The 23552-nt window shown below is 40.0% G+C and overlaps 1 long non-coding RNA gene and 1 pseudogene across 2 annotated transcripts; one reads left to right on the top strand and one right to left on the bottom strand.

Annotated features, from left to right (window-relative positions):
- Positions 1-7110: 7110 nt before the first annotated feature.
- Positions 7111-23470, bottom strand: LOC309820253. Its single transcript, XR_014296496.1, has 3 exons — positions 22795-23470; positions 13547-13703; positions 7111-7622 (listed from the first exon to the last, which is right to left on the bottom strand). It is a non-coding gene; the product is annotated as an uncharacterized lncRNA (long non-coding RNA).
- On the top strand, positions 11607-12790 carry LOC309828041 (small ribosomal subunit protein uS7m-like; annotated as a pseudogene). Its single transcript has 2 exons — positions 11607-11649; positions 12041-12790. The product of its transcript is annotated as a small ribosomal subunit protein uS7m-like (transcript).
- Positions 23471-23552: the final 82 nt, after the last annotated feature.

The raw sequence follows: 23552 nt of genomic DNA, 5'->3' as shown, positions 1-23552 counted from the left end.
GGAAAGGGAAACAAACTGGAATAAATGACGTCCTCCACCAGTTTTTCCTCTGAAGGCTTCTTCCATTTTATAGCTAGGAGATAGAGGCACAGCAAAGAGCAGTGGCCAAGAGCTTTTAACAATCACATGGGGATGGAAAGACCAAAGTTGGAATTCAGACAAGTGGAGTAGCTAAGACTTGAACAGCCAGGATCCCATAGAGAGTGTAATCACAGAGAAATGAGTATGACATTCTGCAAGGATTTTGCCTCAAGGACTATTCTGAATCCTAAGTCTCTAGATAATGGGGGAAGGAAGAGGAACAGTTGCAGTAAAAAGAAAAATAAAAAAACACCTCACAGTTGTTAAGGTGTTTAAAAGGTAAATGGAGATTTGGGCAGTCTCTTGAAGCTCAACATACAAAAACAGGAATTCAGAGCCTGAAATGGAGAAGGAATCCTAGACAATATGCCAGTTTTCAAGCCAAGACCTCTGAATGACTATTCCCTAGGTTAAAGACTACAACATAGAGATCTGAGATATATAAAAGTAAATCAAGTAGCAATCTTAGAAATTAAGAATAAAATTTCAGAAATAAATACTCAATATATAGGATTAACAACAAATTAGACACAACCATAGAGATCATTAGTGAACTGAAAAATAGGACAGAAGAAACCATACAGATTAAAAAAGAGATAAAAAGATTGGAAAACAAAGAAAATTATAAAACAGACTTGTAAGACATGACAAAAAATCAACATATGTAGTCCCAAAGTGACAGGAGAAAGAGAAGGAGCAAAAATCATGTTTGAAGAGATACTGTCTGAAAATTCTCCAAAATTGGTGAAAGACAAGCTACAGATTTGAAAAGCTCTAAAATCCTCAAGAAAAGCAAATATAAAGAAAATCATAACTAGACACATCATAGTAAAACTGTTACAAGTTAAAGAAAAAAGAAAAAGTCTTAAAAGCAGCAGCAGAAGAGAGGGAGATGCATAATTTTAAAGGTGTAAAAACAAAACTTATGGCTGACTCTTCAAACGAAAATATGGAAGCCAGAAAACAATGGAATAAAATCTGAAGGAGAATAACAGCCAAGCTAGAAAGTTATATCCAGTTAAAATATCCTTTTAAAGGTGAGGGTAAAATAAAGACATTTTCAGACACACAAAAACTTGTGGGAATTTAATGTCAGTAGACCTACACCAGAAGAAATACCAAAAAAATTTTCCAGGCAAAGGAAAATCATCCCTGGTTGAAGCTCAGTAACACAAGATATAAAAACAGATGAAGGGGGAAAGGGGGATTCCCTGGTGGCGCAGTGGTTGAGAGTCCGCCTGCCGATGCAGGGGACACGGGTTCATGCCCCGGTCCTGGAAGATCCCACATGCCGCGGACTGCCTGGGCCCATGAGCCATGGCCGCTGAGCCTGCGCGTCCAGAGCCTGTGCTCCGCAATAGGAGAGGCCACAACAGTGAGAGGCCCGTGTATCGCAAAAAATAAATAAATAAATAAAACAATAAAAAAAACAGATGAAGGACTTCCCTGGTGGCTCAGTGGTTATGAATCTGCCTGCCAATGCAGGGGACATGGGTTCGATCCCTGGTCTGGGAAGATCCCACATGCCATTGAGCAACTAAGCCTGAGCACCACAACTACTGAGCCTGAGCACCACAACTACTGAAGCCTGCACACCGCAACTACTGAAACCTGCATACCCTAGAGCCTTTGCTCTGCAAAAAGAGAAGCCACCACAATGAGAAGGCTACGCACCTCAACAAAGTGTAGCCCCTGCTCACTACAACTAGAGAAAGCCTGCACACAGCAATGAAGACCCAACGCAGCCAAAAATAAATAAATAAAACTTTAAAAAAGTAAAAAAAAAAAAAACAAAAAACAGATGAAAGGGTAGATATATGGTTAAAAGTAAATGAATACTGACTGTTTAAACAATGGTAATATCTTGTTGAGGTTAAAATATATGTAAAATACATGTAGAGTTAAAATACATGGTATTGATGACAAAAATAGATGTGAAGGAGAAACAGAGTTTACCACACTATTTTTAAAGAATAAGTGTAAAATGAAAGCATTTTCAGTCATAAAAGGATTATGAAAGTTCAGTAGTAATAAGTTCTTTGTGAAAAAACAACTAAAGGATCTTCTTTGTAAAATGAAAATGAGCCCAGAAAGAAATAGTGGAAGCAAATATATTAATAAATATTTTTTTATACATGAGAACTTCCTACAAATCCCCTCTTTGGCTTTGATTAATTTATTAGAGCAACTCACAGAACTCAGAGAAACATTTCACTTACCAGATTACCAGTTTATTATAAAAGGATATAACTCAGTAACAGCCAGATGAAAGAGATGCATAAGGCAAAGTATGTGGAAAGGGGCACAGAGCTTCCATGATCTCTTGGCACACCACTCTCCCCCCATCTCCAAGTGTTCACCAGCCCAGAAGCTCATCAACTCTTATTGTTGAAGAGTTTTATAGAGCTTAATCTACGGCTGCCCTTCTCTTCCTCTTCCCAGAGGTCAGTGGGTGGGTCTAAAAGTTCCAACCCTCTAATCATTTGGTGTTTCTGGTGACCAGCCCTATCTCAAGGTTCTCTAGGGACCCCACCCTAAGTCATCTCATTAGCATAAACTCAGGCACTCTCAAAGGGACAGCTAATGAATGACAAAAGACATTTCTATCACTCAGGAAATTTCAAATGTTTTTCTTGGGGACAAAGACCACATATATTTCTTACTATACTACTCTAGTCAATGCAGCTACCTATTATCTATCAGATGAGGCTGTTACTTTAACAGTAAAGACCTTGTCTCAATGTCCTTCATGCCTTTCTCATATACATATCTCATTGCTCCAGTTTCATAACTAGAGCTGAAACTCAGCTAGTATTACCAGTGAAGCTATACTGGTTGCTCATAACTGGAATCTATTTTGATTAGCTTAGCATCTCCTCTGATTGAATGGTGACCATACTTAAATAGCTGTCAATAACTAGAGTCAGACCATAGTCTATCAGTCTATAGTCAGGAAACAGAAACCTCTCTAGGCATTTCAGGCAGGAGGGTATTTAGTGAAAGGAATTAAGTGTTTACAAAACTTTTGAAAGCACCAAAGAGGGCCATAGACAGGGAAAGTCATCAGTTATCTTTGGAAATCAGAAAATTGCAGGAAACTACCACTAATGATCTCAATAGCCTACTGCACCAAAGCAGATGGTGCTCAGTAGAAAGCCCAGAAGTCATTGCAAAATCTCACATTTAATGTCTGCTGAAGACCACATGCCTGCTTGTTGAGGCTGAGCAATAATAATTTCCATTGTCTTCCAAAATCTAGCATGAATAACTCTTATTGGAAGAATCAAAACCATAACTCTGCTGGCAAGGGGTTCTGGGAAACATAGTTTTCAGATTCTGAAATATAAGAGAACTCTTAGAAGGGCAGGGATGATGCTGAGTTAGCATCAGACAATATCTGGCAATGCTAGAAATCCCGAGAGATGATTACAATTTTTCTTATTAAAATATAGTTAATTTACAATGTATTAATTTCTGCTGTACAGCAAAGTGATTCATATATATGAATACATATATATGTATTTTATACATGTATATATATATATTTAAATATTCTTTTCCATTATGCTTTATCTCAAGATATTGAATATAGTTCCCTGTGCTATACAGTAGGACTTTGTTGTTTGATAATTACAAATTTAAAACAAGAAGAGAAGGATTACAGTTCTCAATAATTGCAAGATTTTGCTAATTTATGCTGGCAGAAGTCTGGAGAGTAAATGTGAAAATGAATTGTGAAGGTGGTAGACCAAGAGAGGAAGAATATAATCTTAGATGCTCACTGAATTTACTTGTCGACCTAAATAAAGAGGTAAACTGAGGTAAGCTCAAAGAGATGAGTTTATTCGAGAATAGCAGAGAAACTGCAATTCAGGACACACAAACTATAGCAAGCTACAGATGAGTCCGTTGAGGGTTTGGGGTAGGCTGTATTTATGGGAAGGGAATGTAAAGAGGGGAGGGTTCTGTTGGAGTCTGTTAAAATCAAAACAAAGAGAGAGCAGCTTTGAAAATTCAAGCAGACAAAACCAGTCCAGTCATACAAACAAAGCTCCCTTCAGCTCCCTTGGCAAGACCAACTCAACCTGGGTCATTTCCCATTCATAACTCTGGAAACCATAAGCAAAAACTTTCCAAAGTTGATATGACATAACCCCCGATTAACTCCCTATCATTTAAGAAAATTCCAACATTTTCAGTTTTCAGTATATCAGGAAATCCGTTTTTCATTCCTTAAGTTTTGTTTTTCTGAAGGCACATGAATAAGACTTTCCATTTTATATCCTCTGGCTCCATTTTAGATTGAAATTCTTTCTATATCGATATTGGTATTGAAATAGACATGATACAAACAAATGCTGAAGAGGGTGTGGAGAAAAGAGGATCCTCCTACACTCTTGGTGGGAATGTAAATTGGTGTAGCCACTATGGAAAGCAGTATGGAGGTTCCTCAAAAAACTAAACAGAGTTGCCATATGATCCAGCAATCCCTCTCCCGGGCATATGTCCAGACAAAACTATAATTCAAAAAGATACATGCACCCCTATGTTCACAGCAGCGCTATTCACAATAGCCAAGACATGGAAGCAACCTAAATGTCCATCAACAGATAAATGGATAAAGAAGATGTGGTATATATATACAGTAGAATACTACTCAGCCATAAAAAAAAGAATGAAATAGTGCCATTTGCAGCAACATGGATGGACATATGCAGTAGGGAAGAACCTTTTGTATTTTATTACAAGTTAATCACTAAAGGGATGTTGCCTATAAGCTTAAATTATACATAATGGCCCATCTCTGGGAATCCTGCTTCCCAGGTAATGAACTTTAAGCTAAAATACTTTTGTTTAGCTCACAGGAAATAACATGACCAGGCCCACCTGTGAATGACTGCAGGGAAGAAGAAATTAACACATCCCCTCCAGAGGCTGATGGGAACCAGGAAGTGTTTGACTTTACTCTCTCCCCTTTTAGTATAAAAGAGCCTGAATTCTAACTCAGGCAAGATGGTTCTTTGGGGCATGAGCCCACCATCTTCTCTATTTGCTGGCTTTCGAAATAAAGTTGCTATTCTTTGCCCCAACAACTCGTCTCTTGATTATTGGCCTGTTGTGCGGTGAGCAGTACAAGCTTAGACTCGGTAACACCTAGAGGTTATCATACTAAGTGAAGTAAGTCAGAAAGAGAAAGACAAATACCATATGATATCACTTATATGTGGAATCTAAAGTATGACACAAATGAACTTATCTACAAAACAGATTCACAGAAATAGAGAATGGACTTTCGGTTGCCAAGGGGGAGGTGGTTAGGGGAAGGATGGATTGGGAGTTTGGAGTTAGCAGATGCAAACTATGATATCAATATATAGAATGGATAAACAACAGGGTCCTACTGTATAGCACAGGGAACTATATTCAATATCTGGTGATAAACCATAATGGAAAAGAACATAAAAAAGAATGTATATATATGTATAACTGAATCACTCTGCTGTACAGCAGAAGTTAACACAACATTGTAAATCAATTATACTTGAATAAAATAAATTAAAAAAAAAGAAATATACAGGATAGGCTGGTTTATGCTCCACAACAAGAAAAGCCACTGCAATGGGAAGCCCGTGCACCGCAACAAAGGGTAGTCCCTGCTCGCCACAACTGAAGAAAGCCTACTCGCAGCAACAAAGACACAACGCAGCCAAAAAATAAATAAATATAAATAAATAAATATAAACACTTTATAAGAAAAAATGTTTAAAAAAATAAAATAATTTTGAAGCTAACTTTGTTGGTGCTTGCAAAGAAAAGTTACAGAGAAAGGTTTCATGCTTGAGCCTAATGCTACAATGAAGGAAAGGCAAATGAGCAAAGAATGCTCTACCTCTCTAAAAACTAGAATCCTAAGTCAGGCGTAGGGCAGCCTGAGGCAGGCCTAGGAATTGTGTCCGGCCTGGTATGAGGAAAAGTTTGATCTAAAGGATCAGTGTAGGGCTATATTTCTGCCTGTAATTTAATGGGGTTTCAAAAACCAGTATCAAGAGTTTGTGTGGTTGGAAATGAAAATCTATTAAGAAAAATTAACAGATTTAGGATGATTCCCTCTGGGGGAGAGAAGAGGATGTTTCCTGTCTTTAACCATGGCTCTTAGAATCTTTTGTGCAGCATTTTACAATTTACATGTTGCTTCCATATACATTATCTTATTTTGATCATGACTAAGCATTTACCAAACAGGTTAGATAATAAGAAAATAATCAAAATGAGTTTTTCCTTTTTAAATGAGATTTAAACACATTTTAAAATTATTTTTATAAGTACAGACTTTGAATATATTAAGTTTCAAAATTATCATCATTATGGCATAAAGACTATAACTTTTTATTACATAGCACAGATGGTCCTCCTCAGTTTTAGACATGGTTGAAGTTAAGGGAAAATAAGGCAGAGCTAGCTGACTGGCTGTACCTTTGGGAAGCCCAGTCTGTCCCAGGGAATGTCCACAACTCAATTTCGTTGTAATATCCAGAGCTGGTGTAGCTTTCAGGTCCTTCCCCATACTAAACAAACACTCAACAAACCTGAAAAGAGTATTTCCCCATTGTAATTAAGAAAATTATTTCCTGTTTTATAAATATTCAAGGATTTTGTGACACAATAGAGGGAAACAGATAAATACATCATTTCAATGAAGTATTGTAGTTATTATCAACGGATCTGCACAATCTACTCAGGGGAGTAAAACCCATAGTTTCCCTGGGGTGGAATCAGAGATGATCTTATGAGAGAACTTCATCTTTAAAAAAATCATTGCAATACCAGAGAACATGCATAATAGCAGAATTGGGATACTTGATTCAAATAATAACTAACATACTAGTATTTCTGTTTTGAAGCTTTTTAATTCATAAAATTAAAATGTAATACTAGGAATTTAATGCAGTTTAAATTTTAAAATCATACATTAAGTAAAATGAAAAATTACAAAAATTTAAACATTAAATATAAATCATTACCAATATCAGTTGTTGGCCGGTAAAATAAAGTGTTACAAACTAATATACACACTACATGAAATAAAGAAAATGTAATTAATCATGAAAAATATAAGATGAAATATGATATCTTTTTTTAAAGAAAGATGTTTCTTTAAGTGTCAATTGGTTTTTATTAGACAGTGAACTTATTTTTGTGCACATTTTTCCAGTTGCTGAGAAAGCTCTTTCTAATTCTACACTAGTTGGAAGAGGACATATTGGTTATTAGCTAACTCCATATATTTTCTTTTTACTCCATCTCCAAAGATCTCTGTCTCTGTCTCTATCTCTTGTTGACTTTGATGACATATTTTTAATAGCTATCTTTTCCATGGGTTGTGATCTTTTTGTTGACAGCAAGCTGTTGTTCTAATTCTTTTAAAAGAGATATTACAGTTCTCTTTTGGCTTCTTCAGTTTCATGGTGGGATTCCATGCAGAGAGTTTCTTGCCTTAGTTTCAATACTGGCATTTTCATATTCTATTTGTTCAGAAGTTCCTGGAACACAAATAAGTATTATTCTTCCAACAGGAGATTTTCCTTTCAATTGTCATTAATTCTTCCTCTTAAGAATTATGGAGGCAGTGAAGAAGTTTATCTAAATAAGTGAAACAGTTTGATTAGAAATTGTAATCCAGTTTAATATGTAAATGACTCAAATTTCAGACATTTTTAGAATAATGGTTTTATTCCAACAAAAAATACTGATCTTCTGGTACCTTAAAATATCATAGTATATGAAACACTAAAAAATTTTTTAAAAACCAATATTGGGGCTTCCCTGGTGGCACAGTGGTTGAGAGTCCGCCTGCCGATGCAGGGGACACGGATTCGTGCCCCGGTCCGGGAGGATCCCACATGCCGTGGAGCAGCTGGGCCTGTGAGCCGTGGCCGCTGGGCCTGCGCGTCCGGAGCCTGTGCTCCGCAACGGGAAAGGCCACAGCAGTGAGAGGCCCGCGTAAAGAAAAAGAAAAAAAAAAAACCTATATTGCATTTACTAGCTTAAAAGTAAAATGTAATCCACATAATACAAGGCAGATGTGCGGTTCAGTTCTAGCATTAAAAGAATCACAAATCCAGCAACCTGAAGTAATTAAAATAGAAATTCAGATCTTTACTATACCCTCTGAAGAAAATCCCTAAGGAGAAAACTTACTTAAAACTTCAACAAAATCCCCTTTCTTTATCACAATTGCCTGGAACACATCTGGAAAGTTATTCAAAAGTCTTTCTTCTTTGTTCATTACCAAAGTTCTCAGAACTTTCATTTGAACACATACAGGGTGAATTCTTGTCTTCCCATTATCCTTCACCTTCCAGAATTACCATTTGTTCTTTTACTTGTAACCCTCCCCTCTTTTCCATGAAGGTCTCCTGTGTCCTCAGGTTAAAGATGGAACGGGAGGTAAGGGACTTGAGGTAGGTCCTATATTCCTTCAAGGAGCATGCCTACATTGAGAAAGAGGAAGATAGAACAGTAGCCTGAGGAGGACACAATGTTGAGGGAGGGATTATTTTTTGCATTGCTTTTGAATATAAGAAACATTAACATGTTTATAAGACATGGAAAAGGGGCCAAATGGAAAGACAGAGATTAAAAACACAGAAAAGATGGACTAGAATAACCCAAAGATGGAGGTCCTGGGCCTTTGCACATGCTGTTCCTCTCTTGCCCAATACTCCCTTCTATTTATTCCATCTGGCTGTCTAGTGCTTGTTCTTCAGGACTCAATTCAGACATCAGGTCCTACAGAAAGTCTTATAGGATCCCCCCTCCATGTTTCCATAGCTACTGAAGCTCATCCTAGTGTGGCCCTCACCCCTGTATTTAACGTCCTTGTGCACTCACAGACTCCATCACTAGAGACCAGGTCTACAAAGCAATCTTGAGAAAGAAAGACAAGAGTTGGAGGAAACAAGCTCCCTGACTTCAGAATATATTACAAAGCTACAGTAATCAAGACAGTATGGTACTGGCACAAAAACAGAAATATAGATCAATGGTACAGGATAGAAAGCCCAGAGATAAACCCACACACATATGGTCACCTAATTTATAACAAAGGAGGCAAGAACATACAATGGAGAAAAGACAGCCTCTTCAATAAGTGGTGCTGGGAAAACTGGACAGCTACATGTGAAAGAATGAAATTAGAACACTTCCTAACACCATGCACAAAAATAAACTCCAAATGGATTAAAGACCTAAATGTAAGCCTGGACAGGAAAAACACTCTTTGACATAAACCACAGCAATATCTTTTTTGAACCACATCCTAGAGTAATGAAAATAAAAACAAAAATAAACAAATGGGACCTAATAAAACTTAAAAGCTTTTGCACAGCAAAGGAAACCATAAATAAGATGAAAAGACAACCCTCAGAATGGGAGAAAATATTTGCAAATGAAGCAACAGACAAAGGGTTAATCTCCAAAATATACAAACAGCTCATGGAGCTCAATATCAAAAAACCACACAACCCAATTAAAAAATGGGCAGAAGACCTAAATAGACATTTCACCAAAGAAGACATACAGGTGGCCAAGAGGCACATGAAATGCAAATCAAAACTACAATGAGGTAACACCTCACACTGGTCAGAATGGCCACCATCAAAAAAAATCTATAAACAATAAATGCTGGAGAGGGTGTGGAGAAAAGTGAACCCTTTAGCACTGTTGGTGGGAATGTAAATTGATACAGCCACTATGGAGAACAGTATGGAGTTTCCTTAAAAAACTAAAAATAGACCTACCATAATGACCCAGCAATCCCACTCCTGGGCATATACCCTGAGAAAACCATAATTCAAAAGGACACATGTACCCCATTGTTCATTGCAGGACTATTTACAATAGCCAGGACATGAAAACAACCTAAATGTCCCAAAAATGAATGGATAAAGAAGATGTCGTACATATATGCAATGGAATATTACTCAGCCATGAAAAGGAACAAAACTGGGTCATTTGTGGAGATGTGGATGGGCCTAGAGTCTGTCATACAGAGTGAAGTAAGTCAGAAACAGAAAAACAAATATCGTATATTAATGTGCATATGTGGAATTTAGAAAAATGGTACAGATGAACCTGTTTGTAGGGCAGGAATAGAGATGTAGACGTAGGGAATGGACATGTGGACCTGGGGGGAAAGGGGTGGGTGGGACTAATTGGGAGATGATGTTTGACATAAATACACTACCATGTGTAAAATAGATAGCTAGTGGGAACCTACCATATAGCACAGGGAGCTCAGCTCCGTGCTCTCTGATGACCTAGATGGGTGGGATGCAGGGGTGGGAGGAAGGTCCAAGAGGGAGGAGATATAGGTATACATGTAGTTGATTCACTTCATTGTACAGCAGAAGCTCAAAATTATGATAGATAAATGTTTGTGGAATAATGAAGAAATGAATTTTAAAGACTCTAGATTCACTGAATGTAGTTTGTGACTTACTTGCTCCTTCAAACTAAGAAATTGTGAAAAAGTAGAAAAAAAGTTAAGAACCAGGAAAGCCATTTCTGGTTTATTAATAAATAGGAAGAAAAATATGAAGACTGAGTTAGTCTGAAAACCTAACAACTTAACACCTTAAAACACAGCGTTTGCTTTATAATAGTTAAAAATTTAAAACATTTGATTGGTTAAAATAATTGCACGTATATTTATATTTTATTCCATTCCACAGAAATTGAAAATAGTTTTATATGTGTTTGTAGAGAAAAAAAATACACAATTACATAAGACTTGTTTAAAATAGTATTATTCACAGTGAGGTGTTAAACCCCTAAGGATATTCAGTGGTGGGTTCACAAAACTTACAAAGTAAATATGCCATATCTTCCAGAAACAAGAGTGTTACAATGATTTTTCCTCTGGGAGGGTGGGGAAGGAGCAACCTGAGAGGTAGTTTGGGGATGAATACTGTTCTCCTTAGTATACATAGCATAAAGAGGCTGTGATGGTTAATTTCATGTGTCAACTTGACTGGTCCACAGGGTGCCCAGATACTTGGTCAAACATTATTTTGGGTGTTTCTGTGAAGGTGTTTTTGGATGAGATTAACACTTAAATCCTTAGCCTGAGTAGAGCAGATTGCTCTCCCCAAGGTGGGTGGGTCTCATCCAATCAGTTGAAGACCTGAATAGAACAAAAACGCTGAACTTCTTCTAAGTGAGAGAATTCCTACTGTTTGATGGCCTTTGAACTGGCACATCAGCATTTTTCCTGCCTTCAGACTTGAGCTGAATCATTGGCTCTTTGGACTAGAACTACACCATCTGCCCTCCTGGGTCTCCAGCTTGCCAACTCACCCTGCAGATCTTGGGACTTCCCAGCCTCCATAATCACAAGAGCCAATATACATATGATAGATAGATGGATAGATAAATAGATAGATGATAGATAGATCCATCTTCTCTGAAGAACCCTGATCAAAACAGAAGCCAAGAACATTCATACTTGACCTGTTGAATTAGAAATGATTCCTTTCCCAGAGTCTTCACTAGTATTTACTAACTTCGGTAAACAAAATAATAACCATTCCATTTCCAAATTGTTTTTGTTTGTTTTTTGGCGGTACGCGGGCCTCTCACTGTTGTGGCCTCTCCCGTTGCAGAGCACAGGCTCCGGATGCGCAGGCTCAGCGGCCATGGCTCACGGGCCCAGCCGCTCCGCGGCGTGTGGGATCTTCCCGGACCGGGGCACGAACCCATGTCCCCTGCATCGGCAGGCAGACTCTCAACCACTGCGCCACCAGGCAAACCCCATTTCCAAATTGGCCTCAAACTGAGATTGACATAACATAAAAATAAATTGTAGAATCCAGGTGGTAGGTAAATTAATTCTCCCTGTATAATTCTTTCTACATTTCTGTATGTTTGATGATTCTCATAACAAAATATTGAGGAAAAGAAATTTATTGGCCAGCCAAGTTGGCTGCCGCCGCGGTGAAGGCTGCACAAGGATGGTCGGGCTTGCTGCTGGGCGTGCGGAGTGTTGTCCTGCGGCTTCCAGGGCTGACCCAGGTGAGGTGGAGCCGCTATGGTCCTGAATACCAGGACCCCCAGATTGCCAAGGCATATTACCGCAAGCCCTCGGCCGAGCTGAATGAGGAGGAAAAGCATGAGCGGGAGCTCAGGAAGACTCCGGTTATCAAAGCTGCTCCAGCGACGAAAACAAGCTCTGTGTTTGAAGACCCAGTGATCAGTAAATTCACCAACATGACGATGAAAGGAGGAAACAAAATACTGGCCAGATCCCTCATGACGCAGACTCTGGAAACTGTGAAAAGGAAGCAGTTTGAGAAGTACCACGCTGCTTCTGCAGAAGAACAGGCAACCACTGAACGCAACCCTTAAACCATCTTCCAACAAGCACTGAAAAACTGTGAGCCTGTGATTGGGCTGGTACCCATGCTCAAGGGTGGCCATTTCTATCAGGTCCCTGTGCCGCTAGCCGACCAGCGTCGCCACTTCCTGGCCATGAAGTGGATGATTACTGCATGTAGGGAGAATGAAGCTCCGGCGGATGCTGATGCCGGAGAAGCTGTCTCGGGAGCTGCTGGAGGCTTTTCACAAGCGGGGCCCTGTGATAAACAGAAAGCACGACACGCACAAGACGGCCGAGGCTAACCGCGCGCGGGCCCACTACCGCTGGTGGTAAGGGGTGGGCGGAGGAGCTCGGAAGAACACAGCGCGCTCTGTTGCAAGAAACAGCGTGAGCCACCTCCATGTTGCAGAACACCTGTGGGTTAAGCGTACACTTCCCTTTCAAGGGCAGGCGGGCCTCATAAGAAGGATGGAGCAGCATGTTTACTGATTGTTAGTCCTTTCTTTGGGGGCTAGAACTCGCTTTCCCTGCCCCATCTCCTTGCAAAGAGGGGACATATCAACTTGGATTTCCCCCAAGAAACTTAGGGATCATCCAGCCCTTCTCTTCCTTCAGATTGGGGTGGATCTTTGGGTGATATGAAAGGAAGGAGAAAAAGTATCAGAAAAAGTTTATTAGAAAATTCTCATCCTGAGCTAGTGTAGCATGTGATGTGGCATTGCCATTCAGTGAAACCAACTGGAGGAAACATGCTTGGTTCCAAAGTGATCCTTGTACAAAATGTATAAAAGGCAGTTTCTGATGTGGAAAAAAAAAAGAAATTTATTTTAAATGCACAGGTTGTGAGAAAAAAAAACCTTTTAGGTTAAATAGGAAAATGAATGTTTATAAAGTAAATAGAATAAAGTGGAACAAAATCCTTACTAGGATTTTAAATCAATTGAGTTTAATTCAAATCCCCCCAATTCCAAAACGGCAGTAACAAGATGCCATCTCAGCAGATGATCTTGACCCTTAATTCATAGACAAGAATGATACCTTCAGGCATGAAATACCCCAAATGTCCAGCACCCTCTCCTACAGACTTACCTACAAGTATCTCCTTTTTAGGAGGATGAGGTGTACTGCCTCTTGGTCAAGACCACCTTGTCCTTGTCGCTCCTTCATTCTTCAACGTTTTGCTCCATCAGTTAATCTCTCTCTGCTCTTGTTTCTTCAGCTCCTTTCTCATTACTGGTTTCTTCCCCTACAATATTTATGAAATGCTTAAGAATCTACTTTTCCAAAACATCCCTTCTTTGTCTCAGATACACAAGATAACTATTTCATGGAGATTCCTGTTTAGAAGATTCTGGGTCTTCCTTGGGTAATGCTGGTCTGTGAACTGTTTGTTACTGACCAGAGATTGAGATAAGGAAGTTTGATCAAAGTGTAAAGCAACTACACCAATAAGCACGCAGTTTCATTCAGCGGACTTTTTTTTCTTTTAAGTAAGATTTTTCTCAATGAAATAAACAGTGTGTTCGTTTATATTCTGGAACCTTACCTCACTATGGTTACGGTCTAGTAATGAACAGTTTGTGGACTGGCACCCGTCAGTGGACTAGCTTGTTTGTGGACTACACATCGAGTAATACTGATTGGAGTGACAAGAATGCAAATCTCACTATATCCCCACACCAACATCCTACCCCAGTCAAGTAAGACTGGGGAGAGAATTGTCAGAATTAACTCAGTTTGGTGTTCAGATTACACTTCTAAGACATAGATCACGTATGTTTGAATCAACATGCCTCTAGAAAACGGTTTTTCAAACTACAGATCCTGACCCAAACTACTTGCTAAGAATTGTTTTATGGAACTTTTGATTCAGTTATATTTATATTTTTTTGATAGGTTATTGTTTAAAAATATTCATTCCCCTTATCTCCGTGAGTATACTTTTCTGTCCTTGACTTAGGGCTTGCCATTGGCTTGCTCTAGCCAGTGGAATGTTAGATGTGACATGATCAAAGGTTTGAAGAATATTTGTGCAACTGGGCTTACTATTTTGCACCTCTGCCATTTCCATAAGAAAAATATGCTCAGGCTAGTCCACGAGAATCAATAATAGGATGAGAGACACATGGGGCAGAACCACCCAAGCTAGACCCCACCAGCCAGGATCAGTTTATATCAGCTAACCACCCACCAACCCACAGACCCATGAGCAAGTCCTGCCAAGATCAGCCGTGACACCCAGCTGAGTCCAGCATAGATCAGCTGACCCTAACCAACACACAACTGAGTGAAAGAAATGCTTGCTCTTGTATATCCCTAAGATGTTCTGGCTGTTTTATTACAAACAAATAGCTGACTGATACACATTTATATGTCTGTATTGGGTTGACAATATAATATGTATTGCAGTGGGTAACAAAAGGTTTGAAAGCCACTGGTCTAGAAAAATACCATGTTTCTCCTGCACTCCTTGCTATTTAATGAGCTTAAAGGAAGTTCCTGTCTGGGAGTGGCTGCTTGCAGTAACAAAGAATGAAGGTAAACAGAGAGAGAATAGAGCTGAGAGATGAGAAATGAGGGTGGGGAGGCAGAAAGAGACAGAGACTTCATAGCAACAAGCCTTTATTTTATATGCTGAGGTCCCTAAAATTGACTGTTTCCTGTTGCTTCTTCGTAGAGAAGCTTTTCTCAGGTTCTAATACAATAGTATTTATTAATAGTATTAAGTCCTGGTTTTCACACTGGCATATATTCATTCTGTTTATAATCCATCTCCTTGCAGTATTCTTAGCTTAAATCATATATAAAATTAAATGTTGGAAACAAAGGATTTTTCTTCACAATTTAATTCATCCTACCCATTATCATTACATCTCAAACTATAAAATGTTGGATGCTTCACAGAGGCTTAAATATCTTATAATTAAAACACTTCAGTTTCAAAATGCAATTCATGGCTCAGAAGTAATGAGAAGTAATAATTTCTAATAACTGTCTCAATTAATAACTCCCATTACTATAAATTTTATATTTACCGTGTTTTCAGTACTCCATTTAAGAGGGCTGCCCACCAGGTGAGGGTTACAGACCAGTAAGGTGAGTCATCCACAGTAAGGGACAGTGGAGGGACGGTGAGGAGGTAAAGGCCTTTTTTGAGGCGGAGGGGGATTTATTTTGTTTTTTATTTTTGAATTTTATTTTATTTTTGAATTTTATTTTTGAATTTTATTTAGTTTTTATAGAGCAGGTTCTTATTAGTTATCTATTTTATACATATTAGTGTATATATGTCAACCCCAACCTCCCAGTTCATCCCAACCCCGCCCCCAGCCCCCTATCCTGGTAAAGGCCTTTTGAAGACCAACAAAAACACCCCCAGAGTTTGGAACTGCCATAACCAGCGAGTGTTAGAGAAGCAGCAGTAATGACAGAGTGAAGGTTACCACCCTAAGAATAGTGAAGTAAGAAGACAATCTGCCTCCATTCTTCTTCTTCCCTGGACCCACTTCAAAGGGCTGGGGGATGACAGGGGGGAGGGTCCCATACCCACTGCAAACCCCACAAATTTGGCCTATGTTAAATAGAACCGCATTACTCTGATAACCAAAAGTAATGGAATTAGATCAAGATGTAGCTAAGAAACCCTGTATCCAGAGGGAAAGGGGGACTTTTTAACAGTTACTTTTTAAAAATCCTGTTTATATCCTAATAAATCGAGATTCTTTAGGGAACCTCTTTCTTTGTATAGTTATCTCTAGGAATATTTCTATCCAAAAAAGAGACCATTGTATATATTTGGGGTGCCATCTCCTTGGTCAGTTCTGGAGAAGCTTTGATTTTACTTCTAATCTCTATATTTAATAATAATAATTAACATCTGAATATTTACTATGTGCCAATGACTGTGTTTTTGTCAATGTCTAAGTGCCAAATTTATAGATTATTCTATACATTATATTTAGATTACTATCTCCAATCTCCCAGAATTTATTTTAGGAGCCCGTAATCTCATGAGCAGCATGTTTCTGAAACATTTTCAAGTTACTTTCACAAGTCAATTTAATGTTAGTTTGTATTCATTTCAGAGGTTGACACATCTAATCTTATCCCTGGATCTTCAGATTACCTCACAATTTGGATTCTATAGTTCCCTATAGACTGGTTTTAATGAATATATATATATATATATATATATATTTGGCTGCGTTGGGTCTTCGTTGCTGCACGTGGGCTTTCTCTAGTTGTGGCAAGCAGGGGCTACTCTTCGCTGCCGTAGCTTCTCTTGTTGCAGAGCACGGGCTGTAGGCGCGAGGGCTTTCATAGTTGTGGCACATGGGCTCAGTAGTTGTGGCTTGCGTGCTTAGTTGCTTCGCGGCACGTGAGATCTTCCCAGACCAGGGCTAGAACCCATGTCCCCTGCATTGGCAGGCGGATTCTTAACCACTGCACCACCAGGGAAGTCCCTAATGAATATTCTTGCAAACACCTTTTTTTTTTTTTTTTTTTTTTTTTTTTTTGCGGTACACGGGCCTCTCACTGTTATGGCCTCTCGCGTTGCGGAGCACAGGCTCCAGACGCACAGGCTCAGCGGCCATGGCTCACGGGCCCAGCCGCTCCGCGGCATGTGGGATCCTCCCGGACCAGGGCACGAACCGGTGTCCCCTGCATCGGCAGGCGGACTCTCAACCACTGCGCCACCAGGGAAGCCCGCAAACACCTCTTTTAAGCAAGAAAAATTGATTTGTGAATTCTCTTTTATAATTTGTGAAACCAAGGGAAAGAAATGAATGAGTTGGTATATTCTGTACCAGGGGCAGAATTAAAATGTAAACTTTAAACTTTTCACTGTCTAGTCTTTTTCTTTCTTTTTTTAAAAAATTTAGCCAAACAAATCATTATAAAATCATATTTGTATGATTTAGAAGTTTAGCAAAATTGTTTAAATCACCTGCCTACTTTTAAAAGACTGTATACACATTTAAATATAATTCTCCCAGATAAAAGTCTATATTATTTTTAAAGACAGGAAGATTTCATAGTCTTCTTTCACAAACAATTCCAGAACTTAAAAAAAAATTCTTCCAGAAAATGCTCTTTATGTCTAACTGCGCAATTCATTCCTTAAACAAACATCTACTATGCATAGGCATTGTACCCAATGCTGAGAATATAAATTAAGACACTGTTCCTGACCTTAAAGATAAATTTCATTTATCACAGGTAGAAATGCCCACAGCCAAGTCATTTAGTATGTTGGGTAAGAAAGTCAGAATTCAAAAAGTTCTCAAAAGTTTCAGGTAAGCTAAAACAAGCCAGGTGAAATTAAATGGCAATACATTTAAACTCATTTACTGAGGAGGGAGGGGAGTGGGGGGGAAAAAAGGAAAATAAAAAATCTACTGGAGTCTAAGTGGGGAGAGACCAGGCAAAACACTAACAAATGTAAAAGCCTGGAGGATGCAGTTGATTCTAGATTTAGTAACCATGTGCAGTTGTTGCCAAGAAAGCTAATTTTAGGATGGATTAATAAAAATATGGTGCAAAGAAAAGGGGTCAAAATATTTCAAATTGATTTTGTAGCAATTAGATCTCACATTGTCGTGGGGGGTGTCTTATTCTAAGTATTCAACACAAACTAGAGCATGTTAATAGGACAGTTGAAGAGGTGAAGGGTCTGAAAACAGTATCACTGTCGATTTGTCAAAGAGAATGATGATGTTTACCCTAAAAGAGAAGCTGAAGTGGGACATGATTGCTGTTTTCAAATATTTAAAGGACCCATGTGACAGAGCTTGCTAGCTGCCTTTCAGTACTCATTTTTCCCTTCATCCTTAGCCACAGAGCCTTGATTCTTAGCAGAGCACTTTGACATCTCCCAGCCTCCTTTGAGGTTAGTGGGCCATGTGACTAAGTTCTGAACATTGATATATCAGCATAAATGGTATATGGTACTTCCAGAAAATCTCCTTAAAGAGAAGGGGTGTGCCCTCCTGCATTTCTTCCTCTATCCTGCTGTGAGGAGTGTGATCATGATGACTGCCCTCTAGCAGCCACTTTGGATCATAAGGGCAAAAGTGACACTCCAGGAATGGAGGAGGGGTAAGAGAGAAGAAGTCTGGGTGCCTGACACCTTCATGGCAGTTGTTATTTCAGCCAAGGAGGTTCAACTTCTGGATCCCTTTTACATGAAAAGAAATACATTTTCATTTTGTTTGACACTGTTATTTGGGGTTTCTCTTATATGTAGTTGAGCTTTGAGTGCCAAAAAAAAAAAAAAAAAGATATTTTCTAAGACCTAGACATCTTTAAAAAAATGAAATGATCTACTTTGTGATGCAGTTACCTATCTCTGTATCTGTTTAAATGGAGGCTTACAAGACTAGCTTCAGAAACGGTAAATATTCCAGGGGGTTAAGAGAAAGTGGGTTACCAGAACTCTGAAGTTTCTTTCAGCTCTTAAGGTATGATTTCCCCCCACCCCACCCCACCTGGGGATCAGGGGCTCTAAAAAACAAAACAAAACCACACAGCTCCTCCTTCCTGTTGAAAACATGCGTGGACTGTCCCCACCAGACCTGGTCCAACATAAGTGGCTTAATGGTGGGTAGTCTCCTGGCCATGCTGCCTGACTCTGTCTTGGAGTTAAACTTATTCCAAGACAGGCACTGCTAAAGTAAAAATAAAGGAGACCCAAAGAGCAAATCAATAAACTCTTCAGCAAAAGTGATGTCATAAAGACACTCACTATGAACCTGGAAATGAATAAAACAGGACCTCTGTGGAGGTCCTTCCTGTGTGCCTATTGTAGTTGGCGAATCAAGGTGTAGCCCACAATCATCACCATGCTTAAATTTTTTTCCTTTTGTAAAATGAGGATAAAACCCCTATCGCCTTTCCATCTTTCCTCTTCCATTCTACTTCCCAGCTTCTAATAACTGTAACATTACTTTACTTTGTTACATTGTCTTAATATTGTTTTTTTAACTATATTTACCTGTGTTTTGTCTATTAAGTGATTCTTTAAATATTTATTTCCTCGGAACAGTAATACATACAAATTGTAAAAGAATCCAACCGTGAACAGAACACACAAGAGATAAAGTCTCCCTTTCATCTCAGAGTCTGACACCCCATCCTCTAAGCATGTATATAGGCTGCTATATATATTCGTAAGTATTTTCTAGAGACACTATTATTTTATCTTTTACATTTAGGTCCACAATCTATTTACAACTTTTGCATAAGTAAAATGTTCACATAAGCATCTGTTTGGGAACCCTATTCAGGTCCATTGGTCTACTTTCTAACATCTGGTAGTATAAATCCCCTAACTTTGTTCTTCCAGATTGTCTTGGCTGTTCTTGATCTTCTGACTTTCCCTATACATTTTAGGGTCAGCTTGTCAATTTACACAGACACACACACAAAATCTGCTGGGATTCTAGTAGGGATTAGACTGAACCTATAGATCATTTGGGAGAACTGACATTTTTACAATATTAAGTCTTCTGATCCATGAGCATTGAATATCTGTCCAGCTACTTGGGTCTTCTCTAATTTCTCTCAATAACACAATTTTCAGTACAGAGTTCTTGTACCTCTTTCATTAAAATTTATTCCTAGGGCTTCCCTGGTGGCGCAGTGGTTGAGAGTCCACCTGCCGATGCAGGGAACACGGGTTCGTGCCCCGGTCCGGGAGGATCCCACATGCCGCGGAGTGGCTGGGCCCGTGAGCCATGGCCGCTGAGCCTGCGCGTCCGGAGCCTGTGCTCCGCAACGGGAGAGGCCACAACAGTAAGAGGCCCGCGTACCGCTAAAAAAAAAAAAAAATTTATTCCTAGGTGCAATGGGTGGGATGGTGCCCCAAAGACATTAGGTCTTAATCCCCAGAAACTGTAAAATGTTTTCTTATTTGGAAGAAGCATCTTTACACATATGATTAAGGATCTTGAGACAGGAGATAATCCTGGACTATCCAGATGGGCCGTAAATGCCAGTAGTGTCTTTACATAATAAAGAAAAAGGGAAATTCAAGACACACACAGAAGAGAAGGCAATGAGAAGATGGAGGCAGAGGTTGGAGTGATTGTGGCCTCAAGCCAAGGAAGGCCAGCAGACACCAGAAACTGGAAAAGGCAAGGAGCAGATTCTCCCCTAAAGCCTCTGGAGGGAGCGTGGCCCTGCTGACACCTTGATTTCAGACTTTTGGTTTCTAGAACTGTGAGAGGATGAATTCATTTTAAGCTACCAAGTTTGTGGTAATTTGCTACAGCTGCCACAGGAAACGAATACACTAGGTATTCAATATTTTTGGTGCATTTGTATATGGTATCACTTTTTAAAAAATTCATTTTCTAATTGTTTAGTGCTGGTACATAAAATATAACTGATCTTTACATACTGACTGTATCAACTTGCTAAAGTCATTATTAATACTAAATGGTTTATAAATTATTATAATTTTATATAGAGACTATCACCCTTTCTCCAAATAACAGGTTTACATATTTCTTTTTAACCCTTATATATTTCTACCTTGCCTTTTTACAGTCGCTGGGAGGTCTAGCACAATAGTGAATTATAAATTCTTATACATTTTGATTTTGTAACTATGAACATGTACTGTCTGTTCCAAACTTAAAATATAATGAAAATAATATTAGAAAATTTTAATACAATAAAAAAGCAGCCAAACAAAATAATCAACATCCTTCTAGTTAACAAATCCAAAGGACTTTTCTTAAACCCCTCTCATGACTCTGCATCCTTAGATATTATTAATCCTTTTTAATGCTTGCTTCTTCCTTGTCCAGATTCTTTTCTTCCTCTAATCCCTTACAGACATCCCCCAAATTTTCTTAAAACTTTTCTCTTTCTATACTGTCCTTGTTCACTGTTGGGATACCATTTTGAGGCCTATTATTATTCTTCAGAATCCTTTTCTTCAGGGGCAAAACAGAAACTTCCTTCCCTGCCTTTTTTTTTTAAATGCCATACCCCAAGACCCTTTCTTCATCCGAGTAGAATGCAGTCTGGCCTGCTCTGCCTTCTTTGCTATACTCAAGAAAATCGTGAAATCTTCTCACTTTAAGGGTTTTACTAATAAACAAAAGTTACAGAAGTCCCCAAACTTTCACAATGTTTTGGTCCTGATCTATATATGAAAATTCCTTCTGTAGAAAAGTGGCTGGAAGGTGTTGCAAAGTTGGGGTGTCAGAAAGCTGGCTGGCCAAGCAGCCTCAGAGTGACATTTATCTTTGTGAATTCACTCAGTTCTGGGTCTGGCCTTTGTGTTACATGACCAGAGATGCTGAATCATGATCATTAGAACTTGTGTATGAAAACCAAAGTACCAATGTGTTAATTCACAATGAAAACTATAACTGTCAAGGGAAACGACTATTCATTTCATTCGGCGAAGACATTCCTTGTAGAAAAATTATATGGGAATTAAAATAATATTCAGAACTGTATTTGGTAAGGAATAAAAGGTTTAGTTTTATGATTCAAATATTTAATGGCATCATATCAGGTTTTGATAGAGATGAAATTACCTCCACTACCAGAACCGGATAGGTTTTGTACCTGCTCAGGAGACCTTCCCCTTTAGACTGAGACGCTGTCAAATACTTACTTCCCAGGCTTTTCTTGGCTCAATTCCTGATTTAGACATTCCTGCTTTAGGGATGTTGTTTCTTTCAGTGAACTATTTTCTGGCCAGAGAGGCTTATTTTTGGTTCGATCCATTCTGCATTGACCTACTATAGAAATCTTCCAGGACAATCTTTATTTTTAAGTGTTTGAAGACTACCTTACTGTGGACCCCAAATACCACTCTGCATACATCTGCATACTAGATGTTCACAACAAGTCCTCACTTCTACTTACTGGTGAGCAAAATTTAAAAAAAACCAAAACCCCAAAAAAATAAAAAAAGAAGAAAATCCTAAGTAGCCCCCAATGCCAGGCAGCCTGGCGCAGAGCAGACGTCCTCAAATCTGGTGAACGAAAAATGCAGTTCCTACTCCTGCCTAATGAAATTCAGGAAAGCATTACAGAGCGCATCGCCTGCCAGGCTGGAAACCCTGCCAGACTGCAGCTCTGGCCTCACCTCCACTACGGGCCTCCGCCCTCTCCAGAGTTCTGCTCCAAGGCTCGACCGCAGGTCAGGCGCACTGAGAAAGCACCAACAGGGCAAGGACCCTGTCCTAATTTTATTTAACAACTGACAGCACCCACTCCCCTAATGAAATAGCAAAGACACACACACAAAAAAAAGGTAAGAGAAGGAAAACGGAGGAGAAAGGTTACCAAAAAAACCCAACAAAAACAACCACCTTTTAGCAATATACAGCTGTATTGCTCGGCACTGGAAACTCATCTCGGAAGCCTCAGTCTCTCCAGGGAATCAGGCCCCGATTCTGAGGATCAGAAACAGAACTGCAGCGTCTGGATGGTTAGGATCGAGCCTACTTCTCCGGCCACCTCGGCCTCGGGACCCGAAGACCGCCCTGTTACTCCGCCCGACTCCACCGCGGGCAAGCGCACGACCCTAGCTCGACGCTGTTGGAGAAGCCATGAAACTGGGCAGCCGGTCCTCCGCAGCATCTCAAGAGGGCCGCGCTCCTGCCGAGGCCTGTCCTGACATCGCGCCGCGCAACCCCCCCAGAAAAAAGGGGGGCCGCTCCCAGAACTCGGGCGCCTAGGGTCTCACCAGGCCCTTTCTCAGGCCGGCCGCGTTCCTTCCGCCCAGATAGGGCAAAGAGTCCGGATGCCTCGCGTGCGCCTCCGCCCGCGCTCCGAAGCGGCCCCTAGAAAGGAAGCCCGAGAGGCGGCCGCGCCTCTACGGCGATTTTATTAGCGCTCGGTTGGGGTTGCCCGGTCCGTCGGCGAGCGGGGCTTCCCCTCCCCTCCCCCTCTTCCCCGGCGCCCCTCCTGCCCTCCCCCGCCCGGCGGCCGGAACCTCCCTGCGGGGCGGAGTGATACCGGCGGCGCCGTAGAGCGCGGCGCGGCCGAGAGGGGCGCCGGGGACTGCGCGGGGCGGCCGGCGGGAGGAGGAGGAGGGGAGAGAGGCGGGGCCGGGGCGGGTTGTTGT

This window comes from Grampus griseus (genome assembly GCF_964374135.1).
Source record: "Grampus griseus genome assembly, chromosome: 1".
NCBI lineage: Eukaryota > Metazoa > Chordata > Mammalia > Artiodactyla > Delphinidae > Grampus > Grampus griseus.
Note: the sequence above shows the minus strand (reverse complement) of the source record. Positions and strands in the feature narration are given on the sequence as shown.